Here is a 12569-nt window from a genome sequence, read left to right as displayed (position 1 = left end):
AGGCCACAGAAGTTCAAGTAGGGAACAACTGCCCAAATTCTCCAGTGATCCTCCATTTATTCAATCCAACTGTCCCTAAGCTAATATAAGAACAGAACATCTTCCAGGTCTGCAGAACAAGAGGTGTGTTCATGGTGATGAGCTGGGACAAAAAATGCCAGGGCACAACTGGGTTTACAAAAGAATTTGTTCTCTGCAACTCAGGCTAGAGCAGATTGTGACAGCATTGTCAGGTTTTTAAAATGCCAGAAAGAATTCGTAAGAATTATACCAATACCTGAATATAATCTCTTGATTTCCTTGTTACCACCCACTGTAACGCAGATTCACAAACTAGTGGTGATTTTAAACCCAAAGCTATCACCCCAACTCTAGCTGTAGTGTTGGTTTTTTTCTTCTTTCAGCCAGTGTTCTAACTTGGCATTTCATATGCAATTCCTTCATAGGAATTTTAAGGTGATGTGAAAATTTTATTATTCAAATAAACATTCTAAGTAAATTTGTCCAAAACACCTTTATCTGTGGTCCTGGAATGGAAGAAAGATCTTCAGTTTATCACTGGAAAAGCTATAAGAGCATTAGAGCTACTGATAAAGCTAGACATTTGCCAAAATGTATTTTGAATACCACATGCTAAATATAGATAACCCTAATTCCCAAAAGTGTTTCATACCCATTGTCTTCTCCTTCAGGTTTTCCCCAGAAGATGGTATTCAAGACCAATTTTAACAATGATTTGCAGATTCAGTAACTTGCCTGACAGGAAGCATAATGAAGCTTTAAACTCATTTCAGAAAGGAAAACTTGTAAATATGACATAGTAATGACTTTCAATTCTGAATGGTGTTTGCCAGATTCAATCTAGTAGGCTTTTTCATATGCCTTGTGACTTACAGTCACTTGTAGTATTTTTTTGCATTGACTATAGTCTTCTTTCTGAGGTACTAGAATAACTCAGCAGAAGGTAGAAATGCTGTAAACAACCGTGATTTTAATATTCCTCCATTTTAATTACTCTCATACACTGGTGTTTTGTGGGTTTCTTTCTCTCACCAAATTTTAACTTCTCCCTTACATGCAGCAATATAAGTGATACCAGCAACTGACAGATTCATGCATTGCAATACATTGATTACAAAGTGTTACTAACATTTTTCAAATCATTAATTTTCTTTCTGAAATTCTGTCCAGACTCATATATTTACTGGGAAAGAAGAAAAAAAGAGAGAATGAGTGAATGAGTGAACAAACAAAAGAAAGAATGATAGTTGCAAATAGAAGACATCTGAGCTGAAATTTTTTAGGGTAATTAGAGAATCTGATACCTGTGAGAAACAGGTCACATCAGTATTACCTACAGGTGGCTCACTGTAGTGTATTTACACTATCAGCACTTCTCTAATATTACTGTAGATTTTCTGGGAAGAAAAGCAATAAATTAAAAAATCCTACATTAGACAAAAGAAACAGAGTACAATAAACTTGTCAAATCAGTCCCCCGTTCTGTTCATCTCATATCCTGAAGGCAACTATTATCTATCTCTTTTCTAAATCAGCATGCCATCTGGAGCTGCAAGCAGACAAAAAAATGTGTTTTCTGTTCTGTTGTAGAGGTACTATTCACATTGCTATAAAGTAATCTCAACATTTTTATTTTAAAGGCCCTTAGAACAGTTGACTGTGAATATACTGACTGTAGATAAAAATAACAGTATACAAGTTTTTGAAAAATGCCATTCATTTTTCTTTATTTTTTATGTGGTTATATATGTATTATTTGTAAATAATTTCATTTGGGTTTAGTTAATAAAGGCAGAGAGATTTCAGCAAGATCAGTGGTTTTTGTTCCATTCAAAGTTTAACAAATAGATTTTTGATTGGGTATTTCTGATCATTCTCCCCAATATGCTCTATTCACTTAGAGGAGACTGAGCTTTCATTAGACAATTTTTTTTTTCACAGTAAGCTAACAACTGCTTTTCTTAGCAGTTTTTTTAGGAAATGCATTCAATAATATATTTTGACTGCAGTAGTAATCCATAATTTCACACTTAGTTCAATATGAGAGTAGATATTTTCTTACAGGAACTGCTCCAAACAGCCGTGTAACAAAAGAAGTATTTGTCAGTCATAGTGTGACTATAATCTAAAAATGGGACAAAACATTCTTAAAAGCTAATTAGTCTACTGTATCATATACTGATAACATTATTTGCTTTACTTCTTAATTAATTTTGGTCATACTATAAATTCACTAAACATACTGCAAAATAATCTGAAGGGCACTATGAAAAAAAAAAGCAGAATCAACTGTTTTTTAATATGCAAGCCCAACAGCCACTCCAAATACCTGCTATAGGCACGTTACAGTCATAGGGATTAAAGGGTGGTTTCAGTATTGGAATTTTGCACTTTAAAGTTAGCACAGCAACAACTTTCTGGTCATATCCATAGCTCTCTAAAAGACAATTGTGAACACAGTAGCGAGCCCAGGTTCCTAGGCACCTCGTGCCTATGGCAGAACAGCCTGAATAACGTCTGCAGTGGGTGTCCCTGCATTTTCCTGCAGGTACATTCCAGTCACAGCTGACCTGTTCTTGCGGGTTTCCTCTTTGCTCTCAGTACGGTCTCCAGGGCTACCTGTAGCTACGGCTTCAGCACCTGAACCTGGAGTGGTAGTAGCATGTTGGGTGCCGTACCTGCGGTCTCTGCCCAGCACAGGAGCAAAAGTCCTGCACAAGGCTGGTATTCCAGCCAACCAGCACACTGAGCAAAGAGGGGCTCATCGTCAATAAGAAACAGGAAAGGCAAGACAGATTTGCCCAAACCTACAGAGAGGTGCCTTCAACTGCTCGAGATCCACATCTGCAATTCTATCCTGAGAGTATCTCCCTACAAACTTTTTTCGACGTTACTCGTTCACCTAAAGAAAGATATCACGTGGCCCCACAAACCCATCCTTCCAATAAACACTCACTGACAAAAATGCCTGAAAAGGGCAGACTCAACTCAGTGCTCCCAGGGGAGAACTCCCATTAGATTGTGGAGTGCTCCCCTTATTCCCCTCTCACTTGTTCTCTCTACCTCCACCCTGTCCCACATAGGTCTCTGGACCTGCCCTTTGACCTTTCCTTCATGTCCTTATCTCCAGCTTCATACACTTATTATTCATTGAATATTCCTCTTTTTTAATATATATTTCTAGAAATGTAAGATATGGGTCCAGACTAATGAGTGAGCTGAAATTAGGTCTCCTGTTGAAGGTTGAGTACTGTAATCCCTTAGCTGTTAGACAGATTAGACTTTTACATCATTACTACACTGACATCCACTAAAAGCAGTAACTACTGATGCCATTTGCAAAGTATCAGATGCTGTCCCTGAGTGTTAAGCATGCCCAGGGGATTTGGACACTCACAGAGTTTCAGTGGGCACTCCATGGGCTCGGTTTGGACTTGGGCATCCAGGATTAGGCAGGAATGCAATTTTGGATTTTTAGCAGTTTAGGATAAAACAGTTGTCCAGGACAGTTATAGAAATTACGAGTCATAGACAAAGAATCACTCCTAATATCACATGGACAGAACAGTTCAGTGCTGCATAACACTTCAGGCAGAATAATTTGATTTCATAGCTAGCCAAAATGACATTGGAAAGCTTTGTACCAATCAAGTGGAACAGATACTCTAAAATGGTCCACTCGCTAGTCAGCTCAGCATCTATATTCTAGCTGGCTAAGAATGTCTGTCTTCATCTCTTCATCTCTAGCCCTTTCATTTGAACATCTCAGGTTTACAGAATTAGGTTAACAACACCAGGCATTTGTTATGTATGTTTGCTAGGGGGGAAAAAAGAAAAAGGATTTGCTGGTAAAACTATGTGACGTGAATGCTCTCTGGGGCTGATTTATGTTCAGTGTGCTTCAATTGAACTTCAGAGATGAGAAAACACTGCACCTCATTACAAAAGGCATTGCCTAGTACAAATAGACATAAGAATTCCAGTGGCATTTCAAAGGAATATTAGAATCAGAAGCACCTTGAATCAGTGCTTGAATGGCAAATTTTAACTTGCATAGCTCAGATGTTTCTCCTGGCAACATTTCCCTAATGTCATTATCACTTACTAAAATTCAATACCATCTACAACCTGAGCCTGAATTCCTGACACACAGTACCAGAGAGGTAAATATTATGCCAGATTAAAGAGTAGCATGTTTTGACAATTATGAAGACAACCGTTTCTCTTTTGCAATGAGGAAGTCTCAGAAAATATGTAAATACTTAGGCAGTTAAATTGTGTGCAACTTATTCACAAGGGAAATAACTTAAATACACAGCCCTAAGCTATTGCAATGTCTTTGATTATGTATAGCTCTGTCAAACAAAACAAAAGACATTCGGCTGCTTCTAAGAAATTTCATACTCATTTCTAACCTGAAGTCATATAACTTCAGGCTGTGATCCTCTCTGATCTCTAGCTCAGTGCATGTGAGTAAGTAGCTGCACAGGAGACCTCACATGTTTTTTGAAGTAACAAAGAGACAATATTCTTGTGAGTCAGGATTCAATCCATCCCTAGTGAAACCTATGCTCCTGGGGGTGTAAAACTTCTGCTAGAGCTCAACCGTTGACGGCTCAACCATCCATCTACAGACTCTTCTAGTGGGCAGACCAGCCTGGTGTTACTAACTCCAGTATAAAGGTGCTTGACATTTGCTTTCTGCTAATTACAACCTGTAAATCTAAAGTCTCATCACAATTTTAACTGGTTATGATGCATTTTTTCTTTCTTAGGCTGAACTTTAAAAAAAAACTTTAAAAAGCTTTTAAAAACTAAAAACTAAGGGAATAATATAGTAACTCCTTAGAACACATATATCACTGCTTTTTCATGTTCATGGGTACATGCTACTATAATGTCACTTGGTATTAAGAACAGCAAACTGAAGTGTAAATAGCTACATGTCAGCTTCCCATCTTTTTTTATTGTGATTTGTTGTGGAAAGTAAAGAAAAATGACGAAATACTAATTCATACTTCACATCACCTTGGCTAGGGATCAAGTAAGTGCTCAGACACAATTTGCACTAGTTTTTATTTTGTTTGTTGGATTCTTTCTTGATTTTTTCTTTCATTGTTCAGTAGAAGAACTATTAAATTTATAATGATTTTTCTTCCCTCAGGTGAATTCAAAGAATATAAAAGCAGTAAAGCTAAAATGTTATACAAGAATGTGTAAAGGTAAGGCTAGTTGATACAAAGACAACAGATGACTTCATGTAGGGAGGATAAAGTAGAGAATCAGATAAGGAAAATATGAAGTAAAGGGAATTTAGAAGGAATTTATTACATTATTTTTAATTATTTTTTTGCTAGGCATGGCTGTTGAAATTTTACAATGCATCCTTAATTGTCTGTACAGGGTTGCTGTACTGGGTCAGAACAGAAGCCATCTTACTCAATGTGTTCTGGTAGCAACTAGTGGTAGTAAATGTTAGGTAGTGGTCAAACCTGATAGTTCAAAAGAGGTGAGACTGCCACAGCTCCGTGCCCCAGGGCCAACCAATAATGAGGCTGAGCATGTATTCCCAATGGGCACACATGCAAACACACATACAGCACGTACACATGTATACACACAGCCGGCTGCACAGATCAGTATGGACAGAAACACACAGAACTCATGCAAGCACAGACAGCACAACGGCCTCATCCAGTGTCCCTTTCTGGCTGATCAGGATGAAGGTCCATTAGTGGGAAATATATACATATGTGCAACATGGATCCCTCCAGCGGCTGGGCTCAGACACCCGAACTGCCCAGTATCTGGCCCCCGGATCCTTGATATCTCCCGTTGCTGGTACCTGGACATAAGAGCTGCCGAGGGTGCAGCCCCACTCCAGCTGCTGGTCCAGACCCCTCACTCAGACACACACATGAACCCTTCACAGGTGCATGTACAAACAGGTCTCCCAGTGGACCTCCAGACCCCCTGGTCTCTGTCCAAGTGGGACAGCACTTGGCCTGGATCCCCTGATGCCTTCAGTAGCCAACTCCTCCAGTCATCACACTCACAGAAACACATACACACTTGGCTCCCAAACCATTTCACCTACTCACTAACTACTTCGGCTTGATATTCACTAGTGATAACATGCTGACATAAGCCCTCACTCCAGCTGCTGGCAATCCAGATGCATGGGCCCCAATGACCCACGGTCCCCACTGCAGTTGCTGCACTCCATAAACATGTGTGGAACAGAGAATAGAGCCCCTCACCCACAAAAAGAGTCAGAAATGGAATTTAATGAGATGGGACAGACTGCACTGACCAGTTGCAGGACATGGCCAGACAAGCGTACTGACCAAATGCTAGTTTATAGATGTCTTTCATCCCCTTTTTCCTCTAGTCTTCCACACTTGTTCCTTCCCAAAACACCTTGAATTCTCCCTTTCCCCACCTTTGGTACCTGCCCTAAGCATCCTATAATGTTTCATGCAACCCCAAAAATGGTCTTCCCCTGCATCCCACAATGACTCCCGACTGGGCTAAACCCCCTCAATCTGAAAGGAGACCCAGAGAGCCTCTCGCACAGACTGACTGTGATGGGGGTCACCCCTGGCCCATGGGGCTGAGGCTCTCCTGCAACAGCCTGGTGAGGGTTTGGGGCAGGGGCTCCTTTCTCTGAGCAGGTTATTGGGGTTCCCACACCTGCTGTTGTGCCTCTCTGCTCCTCTGTGTTCGTGGAGATGAGCCTGTAATCACATTACCTAACAGTAAATAGGACAAGTTTAGAGTGATCCTTCCTCCTGTCCACCCTTGCAGAAATCACTGATATAGGCTTTTCCTGAGACAAAGGTTACTTTCAAGTCATATTGTTCAACTACCTTCAATACTCCTTAGTCATATTGTTCAACTACCATCTCTACTCCTTTTCTCCATGAAGCCACTTCTTGTTTTTCTCTGTGTAATACCCTGAGGAAATTTATTCCACAATGTGATTACATATTGTGTGACACAGTACTTTGTTTTAAGCAAGCTGTCCACACACTTCATTGGGTACCCCTTAGTTGTCAGGCTCAGTGAAGAATGAAAGGTCATTCTTTATTATCTCTCCCTCATTCATTGACTTGTATCACACCTCTCTCTGTTGTCCTTTTTTAACACTGACAGTCTTTGCCTACTCAGCATTTCCTTCTACAAAAGCTGTTCCATTCCTTGATAAACTCTTTCTGTTCTTTTTTTTTTTTTTAATTCTATTATATCCTTGTGTGTCTTAAGCTGGCTGCATGTACTATTTAAGATCTAGGTGAACCATGAATCTGCATACAAATATAATGTTTCTGTTTTCTTTTATTTCCTCTCCAAAAGTCTTATTTATCTTTGTAAACACTGATTAACATGGAACTGGTGATTGCAGAAAATAGCCCATAATATCCCAGAGAAATTTCTCCTGAATTCTTTGTATCTCCAGAATGTAATCACTATCTATTAGAGCTGATGTGACCAAAAACAGGGAGTGAGGGAGGAGTAGATATTTTTTCAGCAATTTATATTCAACAGAATTCCATAACCTGGAAAAAAAAAATACAAGCCCTAAATGCTTGCAATGTTATTAATATAAATTGAGTTCTTGAGCCTGTACCTATCTGTAAGTTCCATTTTACTTACAGTTGTAATTTAAGGAGCACTCTGACACTCCAGGCATTTCAGAGTCACCCCAGCTTTAGGTTTTGATTATAATATCTGTACTTCTATATCAGATTCTTCAGTGTCATTTATTAATGTGACTACTTTCTGGCTGGTCCTGATTGCTCATAGGTGCTTTGTGACTTACAGGGTTCACAAAATCAAGCTGCTACGTGCCTCCATTCCAGTACCATTGATATATTCCCCAGGCCTGTCAGATCAGTTACAAAGAAAGAAATGTGTAGTGTTCCAGCTAGCTCCTAGTTCTCACCACAAAAGGTTTCGTATAACATGGCAATGTGTCAGATGTTGTTTTGATAAGCACTTCATATTGTGCATGTCTGTCAGTACCGGTTCTGTCAGTTCCTGCCATCACCCTTCCATATGTATAAAGCCCAGAATGTAGTGTTGGGGTTTTTTGCAGAGAAGGGCCAAGACTGGCAACAGGGAGCAATGGCTTGGTTGTCAAACCTTCTGCTTTAGAGGCTGGCTCTTCAGTTCAGTCTTCTGAGCCACTTTTTCAGGGGTTCGGACTGGACACTCATCAGTGGTTTAGAACAGCTGATACAACCTGGTGGATAAAGTATTCCTTCTCTCCACCTGCTAAGATCTTTTTTCAAATACACATCTATTCTCCTGTCCAAGTCATCAAGCTGAGTGAGAGGGGCATGGATAGTATGAAAGGAATGTTCTAGGAAGAAATGTCCTTGGTATAGATTCTGTTCACCCATTTGGCAGACAGTTTCCCAGCTAGAATCCTCAGAGGTATCTTCATATTTCCTCTGTGTACCAAGCACAACCTAGAGACAAAGGAATGCTTCTTGCCATTCAAATGGCACAGAAGACTTTTTGACATCTTCACTATCTGTGGGATCAATCACCAGAAGAAATTATTACCCTGATTACTGAAGTATTTATCAAGAATATCCCCACAATGTCCTGCAAGAAACTCAGTGCTTACTGGTCACCATTTAGAAGTTATCATGTCCAGTTACTATCATACATTGATTTTAAATATCATATTAAGTGTCTTTTTATATATAGTCACTGGTTTGTTACTTATGCAATGAGCACATCACATTTCTCACAGGAAGAGGAAATGCTTGTCATCACTGAAAAGAAAGCATAGCATGGTTTTATCCTTGCTCTCCTACTGTTGTTACCAGTAGCCATAACATTATCTGCAGTGTCTCCTTATAGTTTTCATAAATTGCCTGCCATTGAAAGTATGACTCAAGTCCGAAAATAAGAGAATCCATAAAAGCAATCAAAAGTATACCAAGTATACATTATGTTTAGAGATGTGACAGAAATTAACATCAGGTTTTTCAGGTTCCTTGAAGAAGGTAAGAGAGTTCATGAGACAGATACCTGATTCGACATGGCTTTAGCATCATAAATGTTATCAGAAATTAGAAAATATTAAGATCTTACAAGTGGGATTTCCTTTCATATGTTTTAGTGTTAAACTCAAATCTACACTTCTCAGTTTTAATTAAAGGTAGCTATAGCATTACTTTATCCATTTGGTCCAGTGAAGGTCAGACTCAACACTTTGACAGTCATGTTCAACTATTAAGTGTCTGAGGGTCTGGGCAGATAACAAGTTACAAGGATAAACTAGACTATGACCTTGCTTGTAGGTCACAGATGTAGGACACTGGTTAACAGACAATTGAAAACTGCCTGCCAATATAACCCCCTACACCCTAGCTCATGACAGGAATAAAGGAACATGTCTTTATGTTGGGGCAGGAGTGAGCAGTTGCTGCAGAGCCATTGACACACTGCAATTTCATACCACTCAGAATGAAATTACACAAGCTTGAGAGAGGTTACAAAAACTGTCCATGGCCAAATTAGGAAGTCACATTCCCTTACTTCATTTATCACTGCTCCTTTCCTTTTCCTTCCTCATTTCTCATAGAGGATCCTCATGGATCCTTTGTTCTGTTGCTTATTGAGACTCTTCACTGAAGGGATTAAACTCATCCAGCATAAAACTACGCACCTTTTTTCTTCTCCAGGTAGCCTTCTGTGAAATTAGTAAGTTGAGTCAGTTCCTGAAGGGGTTTTATGGACATTGACTCAGAATTGGTTCAAGTGTAAGGATGTTCCCCTACAGAATCATCAACATCACTTCCCCTAACATCTATTGGCATATGTTTTGATGGTTTTTGGAGGTGATTCAGAGAAAGAAAATGGTTCCGGTATTAGTGAGGCTGTATAATTAACAACGTAGTATGACTTTCCTTGAATTAATTCTAGTCTGCTGCTGCTGGGAAAGGGTAACTACTAAAGCCTTTCACTTCTAGCAAACTTTATCAGTTTCTAACAGCCTCTGTCAAAAGCTTTGAGTTTTTGTCTTCAGCTGACTCATTGTTAGGGAGGGTCAAACACCCATTCATCGTATTCTAGGGAGAGGACTATGATTGGAACGATTATGCTGGCACAGCAGTGAGCAGACTGAGACAGAGCTCCAGAGGGACAACACAGCTCTCCAGGCTGCTGGCAGTGCCTGGGGCAGAGGCTGGGGAAAGAAAGATGTCCTTGCTTGCAGGAGACATGCCCTGGCTGAGGAGCTGCGTTGCCAAGTCAAGGAACTCTGTGAATAGCTGTGCAGGTTGTGCAACACCAGGGCATTTCAAAAAGAGGTTGAGAAGATCTTCACAGACACCTTGCAGAAGTGAGGGTCTTGCATCCCAATTAGGATGTTACAGTCTGGATAAATGGATAACTAAATAGGTTAAAAACTGGATAATTGGGCTCAATGGGTAGTGGTTACTTGGCCACCTAGAAGTGGGGGTACTGCAAAAGGTCTATCCTGGGACCTGTCCTGTTTAGCATCTTTATCAACAAGCTGCTGGTGAAGGAGTGCACTTTCATCAAGTTTGCAAGTGGCATCAAACTGGGGAGAAAAGACCCTGGAGGGCAGGGCTGCCATTCAGAGAAAGCACGGCAGCTTGGAGGAATGGACTGACAGGAACTTCATGAAATTCAACAAGGATAAATGCAGGGTCCTGCACCTGGAAAGGAAGACCCCTAGCACCCATGCGGTCTGGGAACCAAATGGCTTGGAAGCAGCTCTGCTGGAAAGGACCTGGGTGTCCTGGTGGATGGGCAGGGGCAAGGTGCACAAGAGCCAGCAGTGTGCTCCGGCACCAAAGGCAGGGCAAAAGCACCAGGGCTGTATTCACAGGAGCAGAGCCAGGAGAGTGAGGAAAGTGATTACCCATTCTACTCAACACTTGTTAGACCACATGTAGATCCCATGTCCAGTTCTGGTCTCCCACAGTACAGGAAAGAAATTGGTAAAATGCAGCAAGTTCAGCAGAGAGACATGAAGATGGTTGAGGGCTGAAGCACTTACCCTGTGAGGTGAGCCGAGGGAACTGGACTTGTTCACTCTGGAGAACAGATAGCTTTGGGGACACCTAACAGCAGCCTTGCCAGTACCTACAGGGAGATTATTAAGAAATTGGAGCCAGGCTACTCAGTGTTGCACAAGACGGGGAACAAGAGCATGGACATTGAGTTGAAAGAAGAAGAGGTTCAGACTGAATATAAGGAGACATCATGAGAGCAGTCAAGCACAGGAACACCTTATCCAAAGAGGTTATGTCATCTCCAGCTTTGGAGGTTTTCAACACCCAATTGGATAAAGCCCTGAGTAACCTGGTTTGACCCATAGCTGACCCTGTCAGAGCAGGAGGTTGGACTAGAGATCTCCTGAGATCCCTTCCAATTGGAATTATCCTGTCATCCTGAATTAGCAGTCACCTGCGTGGATCAAGCAAGAAAAGAAGGGTAGGTTGTTCATCACGAGCAATACAATGTTCTCTCCAACAGCATAGCAAGTGTTGCCTATTGTTCTAACAACAAATAAATTGCATGCCAGACTGAATATTCAGAGGAGAGGAAATTACACATATTGCCTAGGTTTTCTTAGTGTAGCTGGTTTTAGAAGGGAAATAATCTGCCCCATTTTTGTTTGTGCTCTAGTCCCTTAGGCCTCTTTAACAATTGGCTTAATTTTAAGTACTGAAGTTATAACTCTGAGGTCAAAGGCTCTGCCTTTGTGTTTAATGTAAGCATGGTCCTGAGTTTTAGCTGAACTGAAGTCATAAAGAGGAAGATTCTCTACGCAGTCTGTCTAAGGCAGGTATGTTTTCTTCATCTCTGGTTTTGAAGTAAACCAAAGAAGAACAAGTAGATTTTTCTTGTAATTTAAGTCTGTGCTTGCAATCTGTAGCCTGAAAAATTAGTGTCACAGGCAGACACTTGTTTTGATTGACCCATGATTTCAGAAGAGATTATGCTTTTAGGTCATGTTGCTTGAATTGGCTTTTGCAAGAGAGTTTTAAAAGTTAGGTCATAGTAAATATAAATGACCAGCATTACCAAAAAAGAACCCAAACCCCGCCACAATAAATCTGCTCAAATGTGGCAAATAAAATGAGTCAACCTTTGTAATATTCAAAGTTTACATTAAATTCTAACACTGGCACTACAAACAGAAAAATACCTAACAATCAAGTTCCTAAATATTGCACATGAAATAGAGAGAGGATTTCGAAGTCTCTAACTTCAAACAATGCTGTGATAGATATGCTCAAAGACACTCCAAGATTTTACAAAACATTGCCACATCTGTGGTCTATCTCTGTTTCACAAATGATCCAGAAGTGACAGATGCAGTTAATCAGAACTGACCATTAAATATATCTTACTGATTGCGTTGGATTTAAAATATTCACTGTTAAAAAACAGGCACGTTATCTTTCCCAAAATGTATGGGAAGTAAATGTGAAAATATAAAATTCATACGATGTTCAGTCAGAAGAGAATGCTATGGGTTACAATTACATATCTGTCGA

This window comes from Ciconia boyciana, chromosome 6 (genome assembly GCF_034638445.1).
Source record: "Ciconia boyciana chromosome 6, ASM3463844v1, whole genome shotgun sequence".
Lineage (NCBI taxonomy): Eukaryota > Metazoa > Chordata > Aves > Ciconiiformes > Ciconiidae > Ciconia > Ciconia boyciana.
Note: the sequence above shows the minus strand (reverse complement) of the source record.